This window comes from Palaemon carinicauda, chromosome 33 (genome assembly GCF_036898095.1).
Source record: "Palaemon carinicauda isolate YSFRI2023 chromosome 33, ASM3689809v2, whole genome shotgun sequence".
NCBI classification, from domain to species: domain Eukaryota; kingdom Metazoa; phylum Arthropoda; class Malacostraca; order Decapoda; family Palaemonidae; genus Palaemon; species Palaemon carinicauda.
Window position 1 is genome coordinate 49,720,362 of NC_090757.1, and position 7,326 is coordinate 49,727,687.

General features: G+C 34.7%; 1 protein-coding gene across 1 annotated transcript in view; it reads right to left on the reverse strand.

Moving 5' to 3' along the window:
- LOC137626322 (A-kinase anchor protein 200-like) overlaps positions 1–6,987 on the reverse strand; it is a 35,905-nt gene extending 28,918 nt beyond the window's left edge. The window contains exon 1 of the mRNA XM_068357389.1: positions 6,808–6,987. The gene's annotated coding sequence lies outside the window, so the exon portion shown is untranslated. The remainder of the gene's footprint in view (positions 1–6,807) is intronic.
- Between the last annotated feature and the right edge of the window lie 339 nt (positions 6,988–7,326).

A 7,326-nucleotide genomic window follows, 5' to 3' on the forward strand; every position in this document is an offset into this window, starting at 1 on the left:
AACTTTTCAATAAATTCCTCTAGTAATAGGAAAAAAGGTAAAACATCGTCCCATCAGAAAAATAGCATACCTACTACTGATCTCTAAGAAAAATTTTAGAATTTTGAAAAAAAAAAATGCAGTTCCAACTAAAATAAAGTAACATAAGATAACGCTCTTCAGACTAGTGCAAATCCAAAAGGTCAAACTACATAAACCAGACTCCGTAGGTGCAACTGTCCAATATTGAAATAACCTACATTTGTTTTAGGGAAAAATCTTTACCCTAAACTTTAAGGCCTGTGTTTCTGGTCCTTACAGGGAAACCATAGGCTTTACAGGACCTGCAACAAATTTCTCTATCATTACGAGCTAAGCTACAATCCTAGTTAGAAAAGCAAGATGCTATAAACCCAAATGCTAACAAAAAAATAGCAATGAGAAAAGGAAACTAGGAAAAACTACGAGAAGTAATGAACACTTGAAATAAAATTTTAAGAACAGTAATATTCAATTAGACCTTTCATATATATTAAAAAAAAACAAGAAAAATAAGATACAACAGAGCCTGATTGTACCCTCAAGCAAGAGAACTAACCCAAGACAGTGAAAACACCATGGTGCAGAGGCTGTGGTACTACCAGAGAACAATGATTTAACGAATGTCCTTCTAGATAAGTTGCTTACCATGGCTAAAAGTCTCTATCCTTATCACAAGAGGAAAGTAGCCACTGGATAAATTTACAAGTCAGTAGTTAACCCCTTCAGCGAGTTATAATTCCTTTCAAAACTGGTGAATTGTCACTTGTTACAAGAAACGTGGGCCATTAATAGAGGAAATACCTCAAATATAAAAATCTAGCTTCAACAAAAAGCATTAGTACCCAAATCGGTCAAGGTATAAACAAAGTGTTACCAGATAAGTATACCTCTTTGGAAAATGTTATAATAGTGATCTGAAAACTAAGCCTGAATACAAATGCTAGCGAATAACTGAAAAGATACAGAGCAAAATATTGATTGGAAAGAAAATATTTTCACACACCAAGACCCGCCTGAACAGACTCAGTGTCTGATGGAGGGCGAGAAATAAACGCCTAAAAGTAAAAAAGCCAATTGGTGCCAACATGAGCCACTATTAAGAATTCGTACAATGTTTCAAGAAAAGCGTGCACAAATAAATATGAAAAGGGGAACACAAAGCCAGATTATAAAAACGATTAGTTACAAGCCACGTGAAGGTTAAAACTTTCACAATGGAAAACATACAAAAAATAGGCCAATTCATTCATACAAAAAATTGTAACTACCATGAATGCTAAACATTCCAAATTATGTCAATACGGGCTGATGAATCCCTTAACAAAAATTTGAACACTGAGCAAATTATAGGACGAAGTTTAACCCTAACAACTCAAAGTAAGGAAAGGACAGTGACCTCAAAATTTGAAATTTCGGTAATGATAATGCTTTCTTGTACTTAATGACTTAAACGAAGTGCGATTCTTTATAGCAAATTAACTTTTGAGGAACATTAGTTCTGTTCTTCAATGGTGTGAAAAAGACAATGAAATAGTAAAATTTTCTGTGAATATAAGATTGTCCTTATATATTTGCCTTGCAAATATATAAAATTTATACCATCAGGTCTTCAGCTGGTGATTCTTAATTTGTTGGACAAGAACTTATGAAATAAACTTCTTGTTCCTGATTGCATTCAGATCTTCCCAGACATTACTATCTTGTACGTAATACTCTGTATGCAATTTATTCTAACAGCTATGCCTTCTCTATCATAACGCTCAATACTGCAAAGTATTTTAGAAGCTGTATTGCAGCTAGGACCTGACTGGGGAATGAGCATCCTAATTAGGTAGTTAAGTGGAATTTTAAATTTGCACCGAATTATCATTATTACTAAGCCAAGCTACAACCCTAATTGGAAAAGCAAGATGCTATAATCCCAAGGGCTCCAATAGGGAAAAATAGCCCAGTGAGGAAAGGAAATAAGGAAATAAATAAATGAGAATAAATTAACAATTTATTCTAAAAACAGTAACAGCGTCAAAACATGTCCTATATAAATTATTAACGTCAAAAACATACATGTCATATATAAACAATAAAAAAGACTCATGTCAGCCTGGTCAACATATAAACATTTGCTCCAACTTTGAACTTTTGAAGTTCTACTGATTCAACTACCCGATTAGGAAGATCATTCCACAACTTGGTAACAGCTGGAATAAAACTTCTAGAATACTGTGTAGTATTGTTTATGTCGAACAGACTAACAGGCCCTCTCTAGTTTATATATGAGATCTATTTCAACGTAGTTAATAATCTCAATATTTGTTATATTCATTAACTACACTTACATTTCGTTTCTCACAGGACTATTTTTCCTTGTTGGAGCCCTTGAGCTAACAGCAACTTGCTTTTCAAACTATGGTTGCATATATATATATATATATATATATATATATATATATATATATATATATATATATATATATATATATATATATATATATAATATATATATAGTATATATAAATGTGTGTATATATAAATATATAATCAACCGTTCACTATACATAAAAATATGCTAAGTGAGAGAGTATTCAATAACCACACTACATTGCCATAAAACGCCACATTGAATATAAAAAAATATAAGCAAAATCTCTTACAGATTTTGCAAACCCTGAAAAACTGCAATTAACCTCAATGACAATCCCTCAGGCTGAGGAGACCAGCTGTGTGTCTGATGCAGCAGTCTCTTTTAAGCCACCTGCACTAAGAGGCATGGGGGAGGGGAGGAGAGGGTAGACTGAAAACCACGCACCCCCTTCCTTCAGATAAAGATCCTATTAATATTCAAGGAAGCAACAGCAGTTATTACGATACACAAACTTTCACGTATGAGATAGGGGAGATTTCTATGATTTCTTTAGAAATAGGAGTTTGTAGTAGAATAATTGAAGCTTTTGCTAACACTGATTGGATTTATACTAATTATATTACAATCTTTCGAAAAGATTTATAACATTAACAAAAAAGGCAAGAATATTAAAATTTAGTTAATTTCCAATTAGAATGAAAACCTGTGACGGAAATAAAAAAAAAGCAACTTAATCTTTATACAAACATTAAAAGATTTAGTCCAACGTCTATAACAACAAAGACAGGAAAGTCTTATTCAGAGGCGAAATAGATCCCCCACATGGTCTCAAGGGGGGAATGGAAGCCATCGCAAGAGGAGGTGCCTCTCAAAATGGAGCCGACCTCGCAGCCCGACCGAATTTCAAGGTCGACCAGTATGGCACTTTCTTTGTGTGGCACTTCAACGTTTCAGGGAGCCGAAAGTTGCGACCATTACAAACTATTATCTATCAAATTCTTTACCTATATTTAAATAAAAAAACAGCACACCCACTCATTATTGTTCTCATTACGTCATGTTCTAGATAATCACTTGAAAACAAATGACATCACCACTGCCACAGATAATGGTGTGTTGAACTGACTAAGCATGTTACACGAATTTGGTGTCACTGTTTACAAGCTTACTACACGCCTAAACTGAAAACTTCTATAATTGATAAACTTCATTTTGTACTGTCTATAATCTAATGCAATATTCTAAAAAGATTATATATATCAATGTGACATGCCCCTCTTTATTTTGCCTAAATTCTATAATTTCAGCGTGTTTAAAGTTACACACACACACACATATATATATATATATATATATATATATATATATATATATATATATATATAATATATATATATATATATATATATGCATTTGAGGAAACCAGTTTTATATAATCCAGTATTAAGCCCATTGTTACCCGAAATTGGTAAGCAAATGTATTATTAAATGCTAAGCTATAACCCTAGCTGGAGAAGCAGGATGCTAGAAGCCCAGGGTCCCCAACAGGGAAAATAGCCCAGTGAGGAAAAGAAATAAGGAAATATAAAACATTTTAAGAATATCAAAATAAATATTTCCTAAATAAACTATAAAAACCAACAACACAAGAGGAAGAGAAACTAGATAGAACAGTGTGCCCGAGTGTACCCTCAAGCAAGAGAACTTGCAAAATTTAGGTATACCATATATATATATATATATATATATATATATATATATATATATATATATATATATATATATATATATTACACACTACCATATAAGAAAAAAAAGGCATGGACAGGGCATATGAGAATGAAAAACTGACAATAACAGCTAGATTCCCAAGAGGCAAACTAAGCAGGGGATGGAAGAGAAGACGGTGGAGTGACGAGCAAACTATCTGCTGGTATATACGGAAGGATATGGCAGACATTTGTCCTGCTCAGGACTAGCAAAGGCTGATATATATAACAGTTTCTGGCTCGCATTGGTTATCATCTAGCTTTACTGGCTTACATTTGCTGAAAATTTGAAGTTTTCTACCTATTCAACTACCCATGTAAGAAGATCACTCCACAACTTGGTCACAGATGGAATAAAGCTTCCAGAATACTGTGTAGTATTGAGCACTACAGACAGGATGCTACTGTCCAGGAATATCAATATAAAGGATGGTCAGAAGTAGGAAAAATCTAATACAAAATAACGAACTAAATTTAGTTGAAGGTATGTGTACACACTATATATATATATATATATATATATATATATATATATGTATATATATATATGTATATATATATATATATATGTATATATATACATATATATATATATATATAATTTGTATAATTTTATAAAAATATGAGATTGCGACAGTTTTGCTAGTCTGATTATATATATATATATATATATATATATATATATATATATATATATATATAATACATTATATACTGCGAGAATATATGGGTCCTTTGACAGACCAGACAGTACTATAGTACATTGGTTACCCCTCTGGTTACGGCCCATTTTCTTGCCTACACACACGGAACAGTGACCTATTTACAAATCTTTCCTCTAACACCTAGCACTAAGATAAACGAAAAGTTCACTCGAAGAGTTAACTACTAAGTATGGGTAGACCCAAATGGTGTTTTACCTTTGCTAGCAATAGTTACACCAACCTATATATATACCTACAGTACACAGACAAGTATATATATATATATATATATATATATATATATATATATATATATATATATATATATATATATATATATATATATATAATTGTCGTACACTTTAGAATATATAAGACTGCGATACGGTTAAAAATGCGGGAGTAATGCTGGTCTGTCTATATAAATACATTATATATATACACACACATACATAATATATATACGTGTGTGTGCTCTACACAATACAAGCTAAACTGTACTCCTGAAATAGCTACAGCTGCTGTGAACGAACTAGAAATTTTTACAAAGCAATGGGTGACTTAACCAAAAATAGTATCTTGTAACCATTTATAGAAAACATGTCTAGTTTAAAAACGTACAATGCCACCACTTGTAGGTGACATCAGCAAAAGCTTACTAAACTTAAGAAATACTACTTAAAGCTACGCCCAGGGAGGTTGAGCAAAGCTTTGGAGGGGTTTTCGCCATGCGCAAAACCATGTACCATGTTTTAGCCTATGTGGAACGTCTAAGACTAAGTCAGTAGCAGTCACGTTCCCTTGCCTAGACTAATTGTACACCATGATGGCTATTATAGATTTATACCTAGACGGGAATAACATTTAGCTGGCTACGTTTAAAATTAACCATGTTCAATCAATAAAATAGAGAAAGTAAAGTGGTAATGATTCCTACCAGCAAATGGATCTTTACCGGACTGTATATGAAAAAAATAACCCTTCTAAGCAATTGGAAATCTTTAAGGTGGTAATGCAAAGTTTATTACCTTTCAGTCATAAGCTAAAAGCTATTTTTCCCCGTTGGAGCCCTTGGGTTTATATCATCTTGCTTTTCCAACTAGGGTTATTGCTTGGCTAGAAATAATTTAACGAGTAACCACCTTGACCAAAGCCGTTACAAGAAAACATTCCTACCTCAACACGATATCTTGCTCCCAAGAAATCACGGAGAAACCGCTGTAAAAGTATCTAAACTACGTAGAAAATATAGAATATTATAACTAAAATTACTACAAAACAATACTTTAATTACCATGGCGCCTAGTAACGCAAAGGCGTTTGAAAGCGAAGCAAGAGAGCCCATCCCAGCTCTGGCTCAATGCATCAAAAATCCCCCCTAACTTGCTCCGAGGTCTTTGTTTTCGGTCCAGGCCAGACTGCTAATCCTACTTCATCTTTTAATTTACTGCCCCGTCTGCCTTTTAGGCTTAAGGCAAACAGGATTATAAGCCAGGGTTTGGGTCTGGACCTACCAGTTTTAGCCCAATATAGCCGCCGTTTACAATATATAGGCTACGTTCGTTTTGATTTATATAGATTTAATAAAGAACAACTTCTACAGCGTACTTTAAATTTCATGGACGACTCTTAGATAAAAATATAACAGTTTCGACATGAACCAAATCAAATAGGATGGAGAGATCGAGCGAAGGGAAAACTTCGAAATATGAGCGTTTTGGCGCGCAAATGACATAAAATGGCGGGCACGTTGACAGTTTATTCTCTTCTCTTCACGTGGTAAAAGAAAGAAGCTTCTCAGGAGTAGGAGGAAGGAAGGTAGGAGTCCCGCCACAGGACGCGATATTCCCCCACTACACCCCCCCTTAAAATATCCCAACACAGCCGGCCCGCCAAAACTCAAAAAGATCTCTAAATATTACCGATAAACACACGTCCACTTTGTCCTTACCTACAGTACAGTTCCCGCGGTGGGTTACTATCAATCACACTCCTTAATATCCGTTCATCAAGGACACCACACACACTAGTTTCTAGATTCACTACTAGATATTCAATTGAGCACGGAACAGACACAGCTAAGCGTAACCTTCCACGGGCACTGCTCGTTGAGAACTGACGGCTGTTCTTCTGTCCACGCCTCACCCCCGTTCCTACAACCCCCAAAATCATGGCTTTTCCCCCCTCTCCTTCTCCCCCTTCCTATTCACTCCTCCCCCCCATCCACCAATCCTACTCCTGAACTACCACACAGCTGCTACTCCTCTCCCATCTCCTCCTCCCCTCCTCCCCCCCAACAACCAACGCTGTACCATCGTTAACCCCTACCCAGTCTATTTCGTCGTTTAACGTGGTCTAAAGCCTTCAATTGATTTATATATCTTGGAGAGGGATTCAAAGCCTCGTGGCTTGTAACTCTGGGCATTTCACAAATATCTATGATTTCTCCATAGACATATAACTATGTATA